This window comes from Larus michahellis, chromosome 8, assembly GCF_964199755.1.
Source record: "Larus michahellis chromosome 8, bLarMic1.1, whole genome shotgun sequence".
Lineage (NCBI taxonomy): Eukaryota > Metazoa > Chordata > Aves > Charadriiformes > Laridae > Larus > Larus michahellis.
The window spans coordinates 37,659,939-37,681,911 of record NC_133903.1 but is presented as its reverse complement, the minus strand read 5'-3'; the positions used below and the strand labels follow the sequence as shown (position 1 = coordinate 37,681,911).

Below are 21,973 nucleotides of genomic sequence, written 5' to 3'. Positions count from 1 at the left end.
GGTTGAGTTGTGTGAGGTGTTCAGGGAAGTATTTGTTTCCTTCACTGGATTATGGAGGTGGCGTTGCTGCTTTTTGTGCTTGCTGAGCTTTCCTTTAGGACTCCAATTTCCTCATACCGCAGTAAAACAACTCTTAGTTTTTTGGACCCCCATGTTTTAGCCCTGCTCTGCACAGCTTCTCTCTTACGTGACAAAGGTAAAGAAAGCATCAGTATCTTGCTTCTGGCTCCCCTACTTGTTGCAAAAGTTCCCTTAAATCAGTGCTATATTCTCAGCTTGTATTGCATTTGACTCTTTTTTTTTTTTCTTCTTTTTTTTTTTTTCCTGTAACCTCCAAGCTCTGTATCTTTGAAATGGGATGCCCCGGTTTCCATCATTACCTTCCCTACAAAGGGTCTGACTTTGAAACACACATTTTCACTACGGTGAAACCATCTGCTACATGTGCGAATTAGCAGTACTAGGCATAATGTTTCTTTATAGCTATCTAGAAATGTGCCCAAATAGTGCAATATAATCAGGCATAATAAGATTTAAATGCCTGTTCAATGCATAGACCTACAGTAAGGCCATTTTCACATCATCTTGTGTTGGCTTACATTATGTTGTATTGAATTTTGTTTCAGGTTTTGTTTGCTGGTGTCATACAGGACCTGCTGTTGTTGTTACCTCAGATGCATGTGTTTTTAATGATAGTGTTCTGAGAGTCACATAGAGTTGAATTTACATGAACCGGACAATGAATGTGATATAAGCTGTCTTGCATTTACTGGACAGTAAGAACATACATGTAGGTAGATGCTGTAGAGTAGTAAATGTGCTGTAAATCCGCACTTAACCTCCCAGGTGGAACCTGTTTGTGAAGCCATAACTAAAGGTTGTCAGGAATTAGAATAATATTATAGTTGTTCTTTTCATAAATCCACAGCATTTGTAGGGCTCTGAGGTTGCTGTATGCTTTTTCCACAATTGCCATCTATCTTTAAAGACTTCTGTTTCTTTTCTTTCTTTTTTTTCCCCCAGCATGTCTCGCATACAAACCAGGGTGTGTTCTTTTCATACAGTATTGAATTACACATCCAAAACGCTTTTTCCCCCCCAATATTTGGTGGCAATTCTGTGCATTTTCAAGCCTTTGGTCCCTTTAAAACATTAACTAATCCCTAGCCCATCACTTGTAGATAACTATAATCTGTAATTTGCACAAGTTAAAATTGAGGCAGAGAGGTTAACTTGCTGCAGATGTCAGTGATATAGCAGTAAAGCACAAATTAATCATTGCAAGCATCCTTGTAGAACCACTAGTGCAGAATCCTGTTAGGCATCTGACGCGTGGGGCTTCCCAGCTCCCCAGTCTCTAAGTTGCACTGCTGATCTTCATATTTTTCCCTCTGTTTTTCCTGTGTCCCTGACGATGACTGTTCATCAAGAGTGATGTCTGCTAAGCTGTTAGTTATGTTCCTGTACTGTCAGAATAGAAAAACTACTGATGTTGAAAGATGCGGGGACACCTTTCGCTCCCCCCCTCCTTCCTGTTTCTGCTAGCCTAGTTGCAAATTATCAATTGTTGAAAGAAGTCATGAGGAAAGAAGGGAGAATGCATGACTGAAGAAAACTTCAGATGCTAGAAATCTGATAAACTTCTAATGTCCTTTTGCTTCCTGGCAGGATATACGAGACCAGAAACCTGTTTTGAACACGCTATTTCTAATTTTATGAAATGCTGTTGGCTGAGAAAAAGACTGTTGAGGCCAAAATATTGGTTATAAAATATGCCTTATCTCTATTTTTGTGCTGGCTGGGATTGTCCACAAAAAAGTGACTGTCGTGCATGGATCCCTTGGTGTTGTGTGCAGAATTAGAGAGGAAGGCAGCTCCATTCTCAGCACACCAGAATGGCGAGCGGGAGTTCTCTCGCACGTTTGCCATCACGGATCAGGCTCTCTCTGTACCAGCAGATTGATGTTCTCCCTAATAATGCTTTCCATGTCAGAACTAATACATGGTAAGGAAGAACATAAAGAAACCTTCACCAAATCGGCCTGGCTCAAGAAAAACAGCTACTGTTGATCCTGGGTTCTGACCTGTTTTCCTTCCATGCTCACAAGAAAAATCAAATCAGGTTTTACTTCCTTTTATAACACCTCCCCGCCCCTACTGCAAACACCGCAACTGCTAGCAGGAGTGGGATCTTGGCTATGGAGCATTGGAAGTGTTATAAAAATTCAGCTTGGCACCACACTGAGCAGTTAGAGAAAATCTCTCTCCATCTCTACAAAGAGGTACAAAAATCCAATTGGAATCAGCGTCGTCATTGAGAGGAGTGGAAGGGTTTAAGGCTTATGGTTAATAACAGCAAGCTCTGTTCATCTGCCATTTGTGAAAGTGAGGTACTTGGAAAAGAAAGATGGCTGTTGGAAGAGTTTCCACAATAATGTATCAAAATACGTGTTTGAAACATCTTTATGTCCAGAAGAATGGCCTGTTTCAACTTCGTGCTTTCTTTTATTTGAGATCAATAACAAAAACTGGTTTTGCTTGTCAGGTTCCCACGGAAGACTAGTACTGGCATCCCTTGAGACTCCAGAAATATTTTTCTCATCTCTTTTTCTCCAGACCTTTTAAACAAATTTAGGTCTGCACTGGGCCTAAGCAGCATGAGGCACTGTGCTTAGCATTTTCAAGGGTAATTATGGGTAATGTTGGCTGGGCCACAGCATCATTCAGTCCTGCTTCGGTTGTGTCTCTGGGTGTGAGCTGGTGTTACAGCTGGTGAAGGGAAGCTTGGGTACTCCCGAGCATTGCTCTGTAGGGTCCATGTGGACAGCTTTTTGGGAAGGCAGGGCTGTGACCTAGGTTGTGCTTTCAAGTCCATTTTGTGCAAGCTGCTGAAGGTGCATGAAAGATGCTTGGATGTTATTACCTGGTGATAGATTCAAATGGGTATCACCTAACGCCAGGAGGCTTTTATCCTGTTGTCCCTCTCCCACTATCTTTCCGTGCCCTGTAAGGATCCAATGCTTTTGCCTCCCTCCTCTGCTTCTGCAAAGCTGAGCCCCGGTGCCTTGGGTGGGGTGGTACTGGCACTTCTGGCACTGCAGCTGTTCCAAAGGTGGGCACCAGGCTGATTGGAAAGTGCCAAATTGCATGCACCCAACAATTCTGGGCTTTAATCTTTCATGACAAAGGATATTGTACAAGAGGGACATAGAAGTGCTGGAGGGTGTCCAGAGGAGAGCTACCAGGCTGGTGAGGGGTCTGGAGACCAGGTCATATGAGGAGAGGCTGAGGGAGCTGGGCATGTTTAGCCTGGAGAAGAGGAGGCTGAGGGGAGACCTCATTGCCCTCTACCTGAAAGGAGGTTGTAGAGAGGTGGGTGTTGACCTCTTCTCCCAGGTGAATGATGACAGGACCAGAGGAAATGGTCTGAAGTTGCAGCAGGGAAGGTTTAGATTAGATATTAGGAAGAATTACTTTACTGAAAGAGTGGTCAGGCACTGGAACAGCCTGCCCAGGGAGGTGGTTGAGTCACCATCCCTAGAGGTGTTTAAGAAACATCTAGATGTGGCACTTCAGGGCATGCTCTGAAGGGCAGAGGTTGTAGGGGTTTGTTTTTTTTTTTTTTTGGTGTGTGTATGGTTGGACTCGATGATCTCAAAGGTCCCTTCCAACCATGAAGATTCTATGATTTTATATTACTGAATTATCTAAAATTATTTTGTATCTCTTGGCTGTTTTTCTTAGTGTTTTTTTTTCCTTCTTTTTTTTTTTGCTTGTGTTCCTAGTCAGTTGCTCAGCCTAGCAAGGTGGTTGGCCACAAACCCCTCACATACTGATTGATCTGAATGGTAGTGGTAGCCTGACTGACTGAGGTGTAACCATATAGATAGAAGAAAGTGGCTGGCAAACACCTGTGGCTTTCACAGCATGTGCCAAGAGCTCTTTTATTTCTGCAGCGTCCTACAGCTAGAGGTAGGATGGACAAGATGTGAGGGAAAGAAGAGAGGGAACATAACACTATCCTTGTCGAACAAGATGGAACAGTTCTGTTTATTTCTAGAGATATGTAGGATTACATTTAGGACACTTAAGAGAAGCAACCGCTGAAGTCAATCCCGCTTTCACCTAGAAAATGGACAGACTGTGTCTTGGTGACAAAGGCCCTCTGACAGGTATCAAAGCAAGTGAAGCTTGCTGTGTCACACTTTGTGGAAAATAAAATTGGACTCGTTCCATCAATCTCCTTCTCTAACCCTCGGTGTTTTTTTTTTCTTTTTTCTTCTGCACACCCCAGAGGATGTGATTGTTATTGGATATATTTGTCTGCCATGTCAGTCGAGTGAAAAGTTTTACTCTGATGCTGTGGCTTGTTTCAAGGCCCTGGTAGTGTCTCGTTCAGCCGAGCCTTCCTTCTGAGCCCGCGGCGTGTGCGTGCACACGTGCAGAAACTGCCCGTGGTTGCCAGGCACAGCGAAAGCTCTCTGTTATTCCTGTCTCATCTCCGTGACAGATTTATTTTCCTCTGTGTGGTTATGGTGACTCTCGCTCATGTCCTGTCCTTCTTGGTGTGATCTCCCCCTCTGAGGCTGGTCTAACGCAGATGGTGTCCTGCTCATCAGGTTACCAAACGGGCCGGGAAGATCTTCTTTGATGCTGTTCAGAGGCTGCTGTTGGATTCCGTGGCTTTGTTCCCCTGCTGAATCGCGGCTTGAATTTCCTGACCTCTTCTCTGAGGCCCGGCTCTGCTGCTCCAGAGCCTGCCAGCTGTGTCGCCTGGGCTGCAGCCTCTCCTGCGGCCGTCAGCGCATCGCCCAGCACGTGGGTGCCTCGCACCTTGCTCAGCCGCTCCTCTGCTCCCCGCAGCTCCCCAGGCAGCTCTGTGACTTGCAAGGCCCCCAAGAGACTTGCAAGTTCCATTTCCTGTGTGCTAGGTCTATGTATTTATGAGAAAGTAAGGAAACACACCATGAAATGCTGCTGTGTCCACGTGCAGTCTTAGTGGCACGTCTGATGTTTTCCTTCCTCCCTGCTGTCGTGTCCAAAATGTTTCCAGTCTCTCCAGAGTGGGTCCTGCCTGGCCCCTGTCCTGGAGGGAGCTGGACACGCATGGGTGAAGCAAACATGTGAAATTCTCTGGATGCGGGTCTTGCAGGGGCGTTTTTTCCTAATGTTATCCCAGAGTGATGGGGGGAGCCCCAGTGCTCGCTGGAAAGGGAGATAAAATGGAAGTGATGCGGTAATGATGGCTGCTTAACTGGGCTGTCTTACGGGCAGTGGCTTGTTTTTGTCCCCAGCGAACCAAAAGGTAGGCTCAGGACTAGGTCTGCTTTTGAATGCTTATGTATGAGATCTTAAAACGGAGCCAAAATCCCTTCTAACTAGGGCTCCCTGGCTTCCAATTTAAAGAACATCTGAGCTCTGGGAGTCTGTCACAACACAAACCTGGGCTGGCTACTGCGGTCTTATATCAAAACCCACTGAAGATTTTCCTTTCTTAAAAAACAGCCTTTGGGACCTCTCACAGCCACTTTTGGCCAAACTGCAGATGCGCTGGTGGTCTGGATAGCAACGCGGCCAGCCGCAGAAAGGACTGCGAAGTGTCCGGGTACCTGGTTTAAAGCACTAGATAAGAATGAAACTGCCTAAGTAACTTAGAAGGAAAAGAGATTTGAATCCTTGCCTTCACTGATTCGTTGAAATGAACCCAAATCAAACCTGTTTTGCAGTTTAAAAACACTCATTTTACTCTGTACCTAGTCATTTAATGCTTGCTAGTGCATTAAGAGCACAAATAGCGTTACAAATGCTTCTAGCCCTGGTAGCAAATCGCATGCATTGTCCCAAGAAAGTCCCTTCTCCAAGAATTTTACCTTTATTTTGCTCTTTCTGGATCCTAGAGTTTCCAATAAGATCCAGATAGTACTTTCAGTCTTGCGTAAATCAAGCTACTTGGTATTTGTCGGTAGGTTTGTTAACACAAGTTCTTCCCCAAAAGTGCCGCCTGCGCATCCTGGACTATCGAGGGCAGCGCCTGGGCCACCTGGTGCTGCAAATAGTGAATAACAACCCGGGTAATGGAATTGATTCCTGCTCAATGAAGAGGAGTGAAGGAGTTAAAACTTCTCAAAAATGGACTGTAGATGGAACTGAACCGTGCTGGTGCCGAGCCTCTGAGATCTATTAGTTTTGACAACCTCAGTTATTCTGGTGCTTCTCATCATCTGTAAAGTTAACAAGGGCTGATAAGAGATGATGAGGCACCACACGGGTTTGTATTTCAGAACTCATAAATATTTCACAATACCATTTTTCTTACAATCAGATACATTAATTTGTCGACTGTAGATGTTGCTGAATATTCACTTGGTGCAGAGGTTTAACAAAGGCACTGCAAGGATAAACACTTTTAAATCAGCAGATAGAAGCCATGGGTTGTGCTGTGTGCTCAGCTGTTACGAGTTTTCAAATGCATGTTCTAATTTTACCGAAATTGTTGATTTTTTGACCTGCTTTCTTCCTTGAAAATATATTATGATTCATAGGCAACCCCCTCCTCCAGCTGTATTTTTATCCCTTTTTGGTGTGACTTCGTAATTTCATACCAGCGAGTCAGATAGCCGAGGGTGAATTTAATTTGAAACAAACCTTACTCTTGGCAGAACAATTTTTATGAGGGGATCAAACAATGTAACATACAATTTTCTCAGGCTGCACGTCACCTGGAGATGCCTGCAACTCAAATTAAGTAAAGGTGCTCTTTGAAGCAAAAAATTTCTATGAAGTATAGTGTGGACAAACTCTCCAAAGTAGCAGTTATTCTTTCTCCTGCTATAATAAGATGGAGCACACAAATATCACTTGATTAACAGCTGCAGTATTAATTTCCCTTTTTGGTTGCTTGACTCACAGCAAGAATCATGTCAATGCAGCAGAGAAGCAATTAAATTGATTTTAATCTTTGTCAGAGAAGATAACATGCCTCTTTCTCTTCTCATTTAAATAATTAAAGTTTCAGCAGGTATTATTTCTGGCTTTAAAGAAATTGGTATCTTAATGTAATAGAATCCTTGTAATTATACACTTAATGGGTCTTAATAAGTTAATCATGGTTTTTCATTTAAAATGTTTTTTTTTTTACTTATTAAACTTTTATTTGCTTTGATGGTTATGCTTTTAAGAGGGTAGAAAATATTAAAAAAAGTTCTAAAAAAAGCTTCACATCTCTTTTTTTATTTTTTTTTTATTCCTACATGGCCTTTCAAATTCATTTTCAGTGGAATAGTTGGATTTCAACACATGCTTTAAAAATTCTTATCCAGTGAAGCTTTCTGTTATGCTACAGTTAATTATTTTGTTGAAAAAGCTTCATATAATGAGGAAAAACAAATATTCTTTTATCTTTGTTGTAGTGCAAACTCCAATTCAGCTGGAGTACAGCAAATATTTCTTTGTCCTCTTTGATCCAAGCTGTTAGGCAGTATTTGGGGTCCTCCAGGTTATTCCCATTAGGGGGGAAAAATGGCTGGTGGAGTCAGGTGTGTCTTTGATGTGATGCTCTGTATTTACCCAGAGCACACGTAGAGCCTCTCTCCCCGCACCTGGTGAGGAGACGCTGTCTTGCTTTGCGGTCCCAAGCTCGCCTGTTCAGGCAGCGCTTTACCCCAAAATCTTTCTCTTGGTGATGACTTGACATGGCAAACTACGTTTATCTCTTTTGTTTTGAATTCCCACAACCCCCCTGCTCCGCTTACCGCAGGATTGTCAGCAGTCTTATGTTACTTGTTCTGATTTTCTGCCTGGGAAAGTCTTAACCCTTCTTGACAATAAAGAAACTGAGCCGACAGCAGACCACGTTTCTGTGGAGCAGGCACGGGTGCTCTCCGCTTCATAATGAGCCACTTCATGTGGGGAAAAAACATAGCGAAAAGCTTGTTTGCCTTTTAAAGGGGACAAATGCCCCAATCTATCTGGGGAGGACTGTCCCTGCTGAGCCCGGTGGCTCTCAGGCTGGGTCCCAGGGTCCCCTGGCCCTTCCAGGGGCTAGAGCCAGCCCATGGAGCCACAAACAGCTTGTACTTGCCCAGGGCAGGTGACTTGCTGGCATGGAGCCGACTTTGGCTTTGGAGTTGCAACCTGCCTCTCTTGTGGTCCCTCTTCTAATGGTGAGGTGAGGGGAAAGGCAAAAATATCAAGATCAAGTATGAAGTACTTCACAAGGTTTAGTTTGAAGGACCCTAGAAATATTTGTGAAAGTGAAGGCAATTCCATCTGGAAATCTTTAGATTTTGAGAATTAAGACAATACAAAATGAAATAGTGACAGGTCATGTGTAGCTTCGTTTGAAAAAAACCTCTGTGTGTCTTCCTGTGCAACTAACATACTTTGTGTTCTATAAACAGTAATTGAAAACTCATGTCTACTGTATGAATTACCAGAAGTTTTAACAAATCATGAAATTGGTGTTTTCCCATATAGTGGATTTGGTCATGTTCTCTGAGAATTCCCAGTTGCTCAGTGGAAAATACTTTGTTTGTGATTAGCATCATTCAACTTTCTGAGTTTGTGCTGAAATCTGTTATACCCTAATTTTTTTTTTTTTAAAGGGATTTTTTTCAAGTATAAATTATAGTAGTGATGAGCAACACCACACACAAGCAGCAGGGAGCACACCAGCATCTGATTTATGTCCATGCTCAAAAGCAGCATTGTATTTCTCTTATTTATTACTGTATCATTAGGGTTCTTGTTATGATTTTTTTTTTTCCTTTGTCCAGAAAAGTACTTCATATTTGCTCTTTGCTTTGAATAGACATGAAATCTTCTCTTCTAAAATATCTTGTTAGCAGCACTGCTGTGATTTCGAAGCTGTATTAAAGCGACAGATTTGTTTTTCCTCGGATTTCATTACAGGCAAAGCCAAACTGAATTTGAGCAGGGGGGTAGGCTCAACAGAGAGCAAAACCAGATGAGTGGTGCTCGTGGGGCTTGTGTATATCCCTCCACCCCTAGATACTCAAGTGTTTCAAAAAAACAGCAGGTAAAGCAGAGAAAGGCACTTGTTTGCTGTCTCAGCCTGATTCTAATATCTCTGCAAGTAAAGTTACTGCAATGCGATTGCTGGACTCTCGAGATTTACATTGCTTTGCTTGGCAAAGGCCTTCACGTATCTTTTTGAGCTCTAGATACGGCTGTGTCTGTTCTTAGGTATGCGTGCTTTAGTGGTACGAATATATTTTCATAAAGTAAATAAACAGACAAGTGAAATCTGCCATTCTCTTTCGTCTCCAGTTTATGAAAGGAACTGTCAGGTCGGATGGGGGAACTCATGAAGGAAGAATTCATCTCTTCTGTGCACAAATAACTTACATGCGCAGCAGCCTGTTGCTCCATGGCTTGGGCGACACCTCTGTGTTCTGCATAGGTGCAAAAATGCTCCTAATGGAACTTAAAATCTCTTTCATGGGGTCTAATATGACCAATTAACTTAGTCTCATCTCGTTTGTGTTGTCGTGCCATATGGCACGCGTGCAGGCAGAGATTTAGTCCAGGCAGAAATTTTATGGAAGAGATTTGCAAATGGGGAAGGGAGGGAGAAACGGGGTGGTTAATCAACAGAGACGGGGTTCTTGATAAATACTTACTGTTTATCCTAAATAGGGAAAAGATACGTAACAGATGCTGAATTCTTTAGCGCACTTGGTAGCATAACGCACTTGGTATCAACAGAAGTCCGAACGCAGTGATGTAGCATACAGGAAGGGATACTCTTTAACGAAGTACCAAGTTGGAAAGGATATCGCTTGTTGCCTTGCCTACCAAGTCATTACTGTGAGCGTTACAGGCAGTCTGCAGATAAAAGGTAATACCGTCTGAATGGACTGACATTAGCAATTATTGTCTATATTTTGCTCTTTGTTTTTCTGCTTTCAAATTCTCTGCTCAAAATATGATTGCAATTGCTTTCCTGGTGTAAGTTTTTGTAGGACAAATCTACCATGCCACGTATTCCCAATTGCATCCTAAGTTTTTGATCGGAAATATAGAGATATAAACTTTTATCCGAGTGAATTTGGAGACGTTATTACAAAAACAATCTCCCTTGGTCATCCAGGGCTCTTAAATGTCAGACAGTGGCTATTTACCACTACTTGTACAGTGCAGGAATTGTTTAACATGTTTAGGCAGGGCCTCTGAACTCTGTTCTTTTTGGTGATGAACACAATTGTGAAAGCTTTCAACTTTACTAAAAAATATGTTGCCGGCTGAGATTCCCTTAACTGTATAGTTCCTTCAGTGCCTTTGTTACATGTAGGACAAATCCAGAAGCCCCAAACCAGGAACTTGAATTCTTGCTTTCAGTCAAAATATCCATAAGTCTGACATAAAATGGTTTGTGTAATGGAAATCACATGGTAGCAGGCATCATTTCACTGATAGATGGCTTTGTTGTATTTGATGAGGTACAATTAAGAACTAATTTGGCAGAAACCCTTCACCCTCTGCATAAGGCAGTCATATAAAATATTATAATCAGCAAAAATCCATGGCAAATGCCTTTAATGAATTTCTTTTCCGGAAAAAAATTTACGAACTCACATATCATATATAGCAAACCCTCAAGTCTTCATCACTGGGTGTATGTATGCGTGTTAATAACGCCCTCGGTAACCATGCGTGACACACACTGTTATCAGGATGCAAAAAATTTTCAATCTTCTTTGTCACTTCACTTATTTGAATATTTTATCTATGAGTCAGTGATTGAAATCAGCTGGTGTTTTCTCTTTTCGGAATGAAGCTGTACTGCACTTTTCAGCTTATCTGTAGTTGAGCTGAACAGCCTCTGCAGAAAAACACTTTTTTTTTTTTCTTCCCCAAAAGTGAATTCAGATGTCCTGTTAGTAGCATCGGTTAAAAACATTTCTTAATTGTAAATGCAATAATTTCAGTCTAATAGCAGTATCTTACCTCACCTTCATCTGCCTCCTCAACCTCTCCTCAACTAGTTTTAAGATGTAGTTTGAGAGGTTGACTGATAAGTTTTAGAAAAAGGCGTATATGGTATGGCTGCCTGATGACAGGAGAATGGACTTGATGACTCAGGCAGTCCTTGTCTGCCCTACCTTCCCAGCACACTGAGGTTTGGGGTAAATCACATCTGGCCAAGCAATGCAGCTCGCAGCAAGGTGGGCTTTGCTGAAAGGGTGCCTGGGCTGGGTAGCAGCTCCACAGGTCTCCATTCCAGGGCACCATGGAGCTGGCGTGTTCTTCTTTCCATGTCAAATATCAAAGCATTGTTCATCAGTTCCTGTGCAGCTGCATGTGCTATGCTGACTAGCTAAGATGGAACATCTGGGAGCTTAAAAAAAAAAAAAAACACTAAAAAATTAATGGGTTGATATTTCAGACGCATTTACCTTTTGTGACCTGCAGGTTGCTGACAGCTTGCACAGGAGGGAAAGAAAACTGGAATTCCAAGTCTCAATCAGGCTTGGTTTTCAGCATCTTGGGCCACTGGCAGTACCCAACACTTCAGTGGAAAATGTATCACTAGTAGTGCTAATACTACGGACATAGTGGTAATTTGTGTGTTCCAGACTGAGCACGCCTGCCTTACTTGTGCCCTCCTTGTGAAATGGCCTGTTCTCAATACCATGAATAGAAAGTGTTTGAAGTAGCAGCGGGAGGATGTAACGTGGAAATAGGTGTGATGGAGGGCAGGCATCTGTTAAAAAAGGCAGAATTGTGGTTGCAGTGCAGAGGCCTTTAGGGCGCCGTAGTTGCAGTAATGGTAAGATGCGAGCCTCTGGGGAAGAGGTAGAGAATATATACTGACAGATTTGCTCTTCTCTGCTTTTATGTATTTGTGTTAAGTTTTACTAACAGTCACTGTTTTCTTTGCCTTATTTCAGGGTTTTGTTTTTCTGCCCTGCAGTGCTTTGGTTGGGTGGTAGGCAGGGTAAAAGTGTGGGTGCTTCCTGGGGAAGGAGATATTGGTTGCATAGGAGATTTTTTGTGTGCAGGGCTGCATGCGATGGCTGCTTACAATCCAGCAGCTGCACGCACAGTGTCGTCCCTCAATTTTTGTCTTATGTAGTCTATGGTTAGGGTAACAGTTTATTCTGTGGTTATGTGACACTCTTGTTCCTATGAGCTTGACCCTCACTTATGTGTTTGGCTTCTGACATGCGACCTCACCTGCATTGGGCCAGTTCTGAACCTGCTTTTCGTTTGATGCACTTAACTGTTCGGGTTGGCTCCTGTTTCCTGATCTCACATGTACTTGGGATCCAGTAGCCACTTTTTGTCATTTGGGGTCTCCCAAGAAGGATTCCACAGCAGCCACTCTGTTAGGATAGGACTCAGCAATTCTGTCACTTTGACTGTCGAAATAGTGCTAGACTTCCCAGGTTTGCTGCTTGATCTGACAAAGGCTTGCCTTACAATTTTGGCTACACCTCTGCAGGGAGAACGGTGCAATAAAGGATAGAAAACCCCTTTATCAAATGAATTTCTGATTCACAAAGCTTAAATGAGAATGGGGAACTTGCAGGTTTGTGACAATGTGATTGAGGGTGCAAGCCTTGGTCTCTGCCTTCTTGAGAGTCTTTAGTTTGGTGCGTTTCTTCCAGTTTTCATGTTGTGATGACAGTGGTAAAACGGCTTCTCTTTCACAATATGTGCATGTAAAACAGCTCCCGTTTCATTATTTGCGGTTTCCCTTCTGCAGGGAAATTTTTGTGCGCCATGTTCTGATGTGTTTGTAGTGTGATGGTGGCAGAGCCATAACTGCCCGAGGGCTGGGCAAGAACTGTGCTGCTGTGGGTGAGTCTCTGCTCCTCCGCGGTAAAAGGTAAACCACAACTGGTAATCAGCAAATAAAATGAAATTCTGTATTTAGCAGGTGCAGCCCAAATGCCATTGCAGCAACTTCTGCAGGCTCATTTTATATGTCACTCTGTCCACTTTCAAGTATGTTGCCTTCTTATATCATTGGGAGCGCTGTGTGATACAAAATCTTCGAAAAGATTGAAAAGACAGCTGCATAGGTGCACCTGGCTGACCTCTCTCATTTCGTTCATTATATTTTATGTCATATTGTGTCATCTTTTATTCATCTCTTCACTAGTTAACTTTTCTCTCCTTTTTAATTGCTCATTATAAAGAGGTTTTTCCAAACTTGTAGTACTTCTTGTTGCACCTCTGTGAACCTATTCTATTTTTGCTTTGTGGTCTTTTTTTTTCTCCTTAAATAATTGACCATGAAAGAGAATGATATCAAGATGAGGAATAATGATATAATAGCCCCAGTTGTCTTTTCTCTTATACAATCTAACGGTTATCACTAACCTTAGGAAGTGCATCTTCAGAATTCATGATTTCTCCAGGAAAAAGTAGTAAGAGAAAAGGAAGCAGGAGTGGAGGCACGCAGATACTAACGAGGAACAACTTCAACAGAGATGATATTCTTTCTCACATTGCTGTCTTTTTATCTAATTAATGATATGTTTGTCTGCTGTTTCCAAAGATTTTTTTTTTTGCTGTGTGGCTAATACAAGTCCAAGTGAGCCCCTTCCTGAGATTTAGGAGGTTACAGGTGAGAAAACACGGATTGGCCTGAGCTTCCTTCTGAGCCTTGCTGTCTCCTGCAGCAAGTGGTGCATGTGGTCTGCACCTGACGTTCTCGTTATCACCAAAACTATTCCTGCTCAGTGTGTGTTGAGGGGAGCTCCCGTGCAAGGAGGCAGAGGTCTCGTCTCTCTCTGACTGCTGCTTGACGGATTCTCGATCAACAAGCTGAATGAATTATTGAGAAACAACTGTGACATGCAAGTAAAGTGCCAGAAATAAGAGCATTTTATCTTCCTATAAATATGACTTCAACATTTCTAGTTTTGGAAGTCTAATTTAAAAATAATTCAGTGCTTTACTGTTTAATTCTCTTGTGCTGTTGATCTGGGAGACTTCAAAGCTACAGGAGAAATAAGGTAATAAAAGCAGACAATGACTTTGGTTATGTACTGCGTATCATAAATATTTGTGTCTCTGACTGGTTTCATTTTAGCTGGCTGAGGAAATATAACTTGCTGAAGGCGGTTACCTTTGTTTGAAGCCAACTGAGACAGCACCAGCACTCAGTAATTACAGCCGTACAGTTTCCAGGAGACTCCTTCTTCACCAGACCTGTCGTCTCGTGTCCCCATTTGTAACACTGTTCATTATATTCAACCCGCTGCCGTCACTCTGGAGCTTTCAAAAGGTATTCTGTGGGCTATCGTGCTGCAGGACGCGGATAATGAAATAGTTAGACGTGACTTGTATTATAATCGGCTCACCTAACTTTCATTTGGCTTGAAAAGTAGACTTAATAAAAGCAAGAGTGAAAGGCATTTTATGTTTTTAATAAGGAGTCTCGTATGGTATTACCTGCTGCTTTTCATTGTGTGTCTCTTCTCATGGTTTCCTTTTGAGGCACCTGACAGAAGAGGAGCAGTGAATGTCTCTTAATCTTAAAGCTTTTTGAAAAACTGCAGTGGTAATCAACACTACTGATCAGTAATTTCTAACTGCAGTAAGAGTGACTTGAAGTTTTTGCATCTACATCTTAGATTCTAAATGGTTAATTATTGGTTTGCTGGTGAAGATAGTCCTCTTCATCAAAAACAACCCCCAAAAAATCTACACGTCCCAGAGCAAAACATCTGTTTAATCACTTACTAGCAAATTTGGTTTTAATATCTAATTATAAGCTCGTAAAAATCCCTCTGCCCTTGCAGTGTCTCAAGTTGGACTGTAAAGGAGCTGAAGGAGTTTGTGCTGCTCTGTCCTGTGGCAGGACGGAGCCACGCTCCATGTAAAGCTTTAGAAATTCCTAAAAGTGTAATGAATGGAGACAAGATCAAACAACGAAACCTGAGACCTGGGTGTGACAAGAGCACTGAAAAATAGCTTCCTAATGTAATCCAGAACTCTTTATTGTAGTGCTGTAACCTTTTTTTGACTAGACAGTCATTGTTAAGGGTGATCCATAGCGTAGCTCCAGGGAAGCCCCATCTGTGGTGCTGCAGGCCTGGATCAGGACCTGCACTACAGGACAGGTGAGAGGTGGGATAAGTTGAAGGTGAGGCGGGGAGGCAGCCTCCACAGGAACTTTTAAATCTGATTTCTTGAAGTAATATGCACAATGGTGGCAGCCCAGTTATGAGGAAGAAAAGCCCTGTCCCACAAAATGGGCAGCTGTGCTTCCAGTGGAATAGGTTAGATAAATGCAGGCATGACTGATGTGGTTTCATGAAACAGGAGCTGGATAAAAAATACTTGGCTCACTCTGTGAAAAGTGGAAGTACTGTTGGTCAATGGTGGAAAGCACTTTGAGGGGTGGGCAGCTGGTTACCTTCCCCTGTGATTAAGGACATTTGTGCTTTGGTGCACACCATCTCCCAGCTCTGTTGCCACTTGTTCTGGATACAGAGCCAGAGACGCACCACCAAAAACGCTACTTTCCAACTCTGTTAAATGATAGTATTAATTTTTCTCCTTGTCACGGCTAGTCATAGAGAGTCAAGTTTCCTGTAAACTTCAGACATGTATTTTACACTTTCTTCTACTTAGCACTGCCCTAAACTCTACCTGAAAGCTGAAATTGATGGAGCACTCTGCTGCTAATATTATTGGTTGCTTAAAGTAGACAGTAGCATTACTAACCACAGCCTTGTTTTGATAGTTCTTGATGGATAGGTTCAAGTACTTGTGTCAATACTTTGTTATGTAAATGTCTTTTCAGCTCTGCAAGAAGTATGCAGGTGATGGCTGGAGTTCAAAACTGTTTACCTTTGGGAAAGGCGTGTGAAAGGAAGACAAGTATCTTCTTGATCATGCAAGAAGATGTTGCCTTTGTGTGTTTAGAAATGTCCAGAGAATGAGCTCGAGGTGTCTGGTGATGGCCTTAGACAAGAGCTAGCCAAAAATATTTAATAATAATAAATTTAAGACATATTTTAATTGAATTTGTTGCTTAAGGGGAAACCTGGAACAAGAACCTTGATTATGGTCTTTGGAACCATACTGGCCTCTTTAGCCCATATCCAACCCCTCTGCCTGAAAACCTATTACCTGTCATCCCTTTCCCGCTCATAGCCTCAAAGACTTCTTAAACTCCTTTCAGCTGCACTCACACCTGACTACCCACTCCCCTCTTATAATCCTCTGTTGCTCCTTCCTGCTCTCACAGCTTATTCTGCGGCCCCAGCAACACCAGATTTTCCCTTCCCTGCTCAATAGCCTTGAGCTGGCTCAGAGTTAGTCCTTAGGAACTCGGTGGAGCCCAGCCATGCCTCAGCAGCCCTTTAACCACTTCCATTTGCTTTTGACCTCTCGTTCTAACTTTGCAATTGTCATGGTTGCAGCAGGTAATGGTCTGTTTTTAATTCCTTTAGCCAGGCAGCGCTTGTGGCCTGTGAAAGGGAATGCTGCCTCACTGCATTAAACGATCCAGCTATTCAAAGAAATATCTATCCTTTTAATTACAGGAAATTGAGTGAAGTATGACTTGTATTATGTGCTGACGAGTGGATATTATAATGCATCTTTTCTACAGCTAAAAACACTTATTTTCGTACAATTTCAAGGAAGGTCTCTGCAGTGGGAAATATTCAGTCAATCGAAGTCACTGACACAAGTCTGGTTGAATTCAGTAAGACCAGGATTCAACCACTAACTTACAAATCAAATAAAAAAATAGCAGCAAAATTCTCAGAACTTTCACAGGTTACTCTTCTGCATGTTGCTAAAGATTTATGCTACTTAGGCCAGCTTGGTAAAGCTGTTACTCTACAGCTGTGATTGGCTGCTGTTTGCCTCACAGCCAAAATGTTGCTGGACCTTTCCACTGGTGATGGTCAATACCTCTGTGGTGTCCTAAGTTGAAAAGGACAAATGGTATTAGACTAAATCCTTCATCTGCAGGGAAATGGCTTACTGCTGACTTACTACACCTCCTGTGTAGGAGGACTGCTGGATGCTGAAATGGACATACTTCAGTCTATTTATGGGTTACTCTGAGGTCTGAGTTAGTTATGGAAGAACTAATGTTCCTTGGAAATGTCAGTCAGAACTTTTCATTTTAATAACATGCCTGGTTGCATTCAAAACTGGCATTTTATGTTGACACTGCGCATGAACTGACATGTCATTATACACATGCTAACCTAGATTTATAAAATAATAAAATCATTGTGGCTTAAATTCCCACAAAATATTGATGGAAAAAGTGTTATACGCGTATGGGAGTAGCTTACTTGCTAATGTGCTTGCCATTTTGTACTGACCTTATTGTGAATGCAACCTTGCTGCAGGCTCCTGCAAATTAGAGCTCTGCTACAGTATTTCTGTTAATACCTGCAGAACCACACACTTACTGGAAGAGCACTCTATTCTCCCTCACTTGCTTCTGGAATACATTAGCCTAATAACAGAAATGACAGTCTGGAATAATACATCTTTATTTATTGATGTATTTCTTGGTTCTGCTCTGTGATAAGAGGCATAGTGACTTCATTCAGGCAGTGATATTGACAATTTCTCTCCATTTCAGCGCTCATTTACCTGAAGGAAAAACAGCCCAAATCAAGAAGAAAAAGAGTTTTCCTTTATTTGCCATCTTAAAATAAAGCTACGTTAAGGGAACACAAAGTTTTCAAAGGCACGCTTTCAGCTGGGGGAGGAGAGCCCAGGATTAGCATGGTCGGTGCTGTGTGATGTAGGATTTTTTTCATACTCGTGCATTACGATACTGCCTTTCGTTACAATTTGCACATTTTGCAGTCATACATTATTTCTAGTAATGTTATTTCAGTTTAATATGGTTTTCAACTGTGAGAAAGGGAGGTCTTTCAGTGGATACTAAAGACAGAATTCTGATTTTTGTACTTCCTACGCCAGAGAGGGTGGTGTGATTGAAGGAAGACAACAGGTGTGATATTCAGTTGGAAAAAGGTGTTTTTTTTTAGTGGTATGACATTACTTATCTCACAGAGGTAAGAACTTAAAACGGGGAGAGAGGTCACTTCACGACAGATCCTCCACTGTAAAGCGATTAAAAATTGGAAAATAAATTGAACAGCAACATGGCATTATTGTCCAATGTGGAAAAAGAGCAAACCTTTACTTTAAGCTCTTTTAGCTTGAATTGTTCTTCAAATCTTTATTGACTATGGTATTTGGTGATTTGGAGGATGTCCGAGTTTTATAATTACGACTTTATTGTTGTGGCAACAATTTTATTGTTCTTTTTTTTATTAACTCACTGAAACAATCATAGTAAAACTGTACGTATGACTGGGCGTTAAAGTGTTGATTATGCATGTAAATAGAAGACCACATTTTCAGAAGAGGCCGCATGCTCACAAATTCCCCCGACTATTGACTTTGTGTTGTTTCCCCTTCCTCTGTTACCTGAACTGTAGCTTGGCTCCCTCCTGGAGGGGGTTTCCTTTGTATTGGGTGTAGATAGCCTGATGCTAGTAAGTTGTGTATATCTGTCTGTACTTGCGGAGAAACAGAAAAAGAGGGAGAAACGGCTGTGTCTGGAAAAATTACTTGTAATTTTGCCCTGAATTTTCAAACTTTACATAATTTTGGTGTAGTGGAGGTTCTACTTGTGTTCCAACACAACAAAGTGGGATGGCAGACAGAGAAATGATCTAGGAATTTTTTGTAAAGAGAATTTATTAGGTGTTTACATGGAAAAAAGGAGCAACAATTTAATAGAAATATACCTCTGAGCAGGTGAAGTCAACCTGCCCTGAAATGATCGTGTCAGATCAAGGCCTGTGAAGAAATGCAGATGAGCCAATCAAAGTTGTCTTGGACAGTATGTACTAGGGTCATTAAAGCCAACCTTCGGTTACAGTAAAGAATTAATTTTCTAACATAGTAGGCTCAGAAAGTGAGAGACGAACTGAAACTGTGACGCTTGCCTTTGAATTTAAAAAGGACATAGAAATTGAGGGAGAACAGCACTGAGGTGCTAAGGGAGGCACGGGGAGCTTGTAATGATCTTGTCGCTTGTATTCCACGGTAATGTGCAGCTCTTCTCTTCCTGCAGAGTTTTCTATTGAAATTATCCGTATCTATTCTGTTCTAATAAACCTGCTTGTAATTAGTTGGACCTGAGTTGTTTTCTGAGATTCACTTTGGAAAGAAAAATAGAATTGCTGTTCTCAAGTAAAATGAACTTGATGTTTGACTGCAGAAGGGGCTGAATTAGAATAAAAGTCCACTAATTTGAGATTTTGGGGAAAAAATAGAGAACAAAAGACTTAATTCCAAAGAAACAAGAGCAAACTACCTTGGTGTTTCTCTCAGCTGGTCAACAGGAGTATTGCAGTTTGTAAGAGAGAGTGGTTTTCTGGAAAGAACAGAAAAATATGGTGGTGGGTTAGTAAGGCATACTGAGTGCAGAAGCATTAGAATATACACTGAGAGTTGAAAGTAAAAGGCATTTTTGTTCAATAAGTCATTTATAAATAGCATTGAAATGAAATAATGATATTTTGGGAACAAACAAGTTATGCATTTTGAAGAGTTAACTTTTAAAATAGTTCAATAGTTCTCACATGATTAATTGCTTCGGACTTGAAACCTAATAGATATTTTTTCCTTCCTTTTCAGAAATGTCAAAGGGAGACATATTATGAACAGTACAGGAAATACAAGACAGACTGTGTTTCTATAATTCTTTCCAGAATTATGTATAATTTTACTAATGTTATTGTTCTCTACCTGCCCATCCCCTCTTTTTATAGAAGTACATGGATTAATGTGATGAAATGGAAATTTAATTTAGGGCTAAGCAAACTATTTCCGTGGAAATAACAACATTGTTGATATCCTTTGGTTTGGGAAGTGTTCTAGAAAATGCAATCCATCAATTTTTCATCAGTTTAGACGCAGGCCAGAAATGATGATGATTTTTGCAAATGTGTGCAGTATTAACAGCAACCTTTGTACTTGGATTGTCATGATTTTGAACAGCTGCATTTTATGTTTATGGCGAGGGTGTGTGTGTATGTGTGTACATGTGCATGCACATGGGTACCAATTTCTTAATGTGGGGGAGTGGGGTTTACTACTTCAGTTTTTCTTGAGACAATAGATCTTCATCAAGCCTGAAATTTCCTTTGAACAACTGTAAGTCTGCAAACTGTTCAGCATCATTTGCAGCCTTAGCCATTTAGCTAGTTCCACTCAAGTAAAAAATAAGCAGCACTGATAGCCCCCATCCCTGGAAGTGTTCAAGGCCAGGCTGGATGGGGCTCTGAGCAACCTGATCTAGTGGTTGGTGTCCCTACCCATGGCAGGGGGTTGGAACTAGATGATCTTTAAGGTCCCTTCCAACCTGAACCATTCTATGATTATAGAAATGTATATGGTCTTGCATAAGACTAGTAGCTTGCTTGAGATTATTCACAAGTGTGGTTTAGGCCGGGCTGGCCACGGAAATTCTAAATAAATTTAAACATTTGAAAAGTTTTAGGATAAGTAGTATCGCACTCCAAAGTTAACACTTGTGTTCTGTTTTCATAGTGTTGTGCGCACACGCACTGGCTGTCACTGGTGGATGCACACTGATAGTGCTGGTAGAGATGAGAAATTGTACTACATCTTGGCTAGAAGGATGTTAGTGTTCAGTATGATTCTGCCTGATTCTCTTGGGTTCTTCCAAATGGCAGAACCAACACGGGAAATGTTAAACACACCATAATATGTTATAATTACTTGTACTTATTTATTGAGAAAAATATTCAAAATACTATTTTCTGTAAGTGCTGGCGTTACTTTGTACTGTATGCACTAATGTGTATAAAACTTATGGACCAAAGATCATTGTTAAACTTTTTTTTTTTTCTAAACATAAGAGAAGGTAAGGCATTTCCTTAAATGTCAGTGTACATGAAAGACTATTTACAAAGCCTTTGTAAATTACAGTCTTTACTGATGAGGCATATTCATGTTGCTGCTCAATTTATTTACTCAGGAGACCAATTTATTTCGCTGCCTCAGTGCTAACTGTTTCCATTGACATCCAGGTCTGCTCTGACCAAGCAGCTGTGACAAGTTGTTTATTGAACTGTAAATGGGCACTGTCTGACTCTAAACAATGGCTTTATCTAATTATGAAACCCCATGCATCATTTTAGTCTGGTGTTGTTGGTTATACAAACAAGATTTTAATGTTATTGAAAAATTAATTTAAGTCTGGGTACGCTGTACTGTAGCGAAAGGTATTCTGCATTGTAACTTCATAGACTGGTAGCTCATATCTGAAGTGAACTGACTATAATGTTCTGACTGGTTTGTTGTGTACTATGAATACCTGAGAAAGGACAAAAGAGAGAAGTGTTTTATAAGAACATATAAAGGAGCTGGAATAACTGAACAAAATTGATTTGCTTATGCTTTAAATGAATCTGATGTTATCAAAAATGAGCTCTTAAAAATAATGTTGATAGAAGAAATACAGGTATACTTATGGAAAGGAAAATTGGATCCTTAAGAAGTTAACTTTCTGGCTTGGAAGTAGTAGCAAAAATTGAGTAGACCCACTTGAAAAAAAAAATTCTCTGCCATTCTCACTGTTGCTTTGTCAGAAGATAATTGAGTGCAATCAAAGCTTTTGTCTTCAGCCATCAGTAAGTCAGCTTCTGTGAGAGCTTTATCCAATAATCGCAGAAAGAATTCAGAGAGTTTACTCTCCTTTGGTGTATTTTTTTTTTTATTATTTTCTTTTTGGCAAAAGGAAACTAGCCCAAACCTAATGAACAGTTTTGATATGGCAAAGTATATAAAAAGGGAAAGAAGAAAAAAAAAAAAGTTAAAATAAAGATGGGACTGTATGTGCATATTAAAGAATGGAAGAAGACTAATGTATTATGTTCTAGTAACATACATGAAACATTTGTGAGTGATGGCA

General features: G+C 41.1%; 1 long non-coding RNA gene across 5 annotated transcripts in view; it reads left to right on the top strand.

The window, feature by feature from the left end:
* The window catches only part of LOC141747047 (uncharacterized), a 99,070-nt gene that overhangs the window by 9,998 nt on the left and 67,099 nt on the right, over window positions 1-21,973 (top strand). For 3 of the 5 annotated variants that reach the window (XR_012588579.1, XR_012588580.1, XR_012588578.1), the window contains exon 2: window positions 14,066-14,260. The exons of the other annotated variants lie outside the window; for them this stretch is intronic. This is a non-coding gene — a long non-coding RNA (uncharacterized LOC141747047). The remainder of the gene's footprint in view (window positions 1-14,065; window positions 14,261-21,973) is intronic. 5 annotated transcript variants of the gene reach the window in all.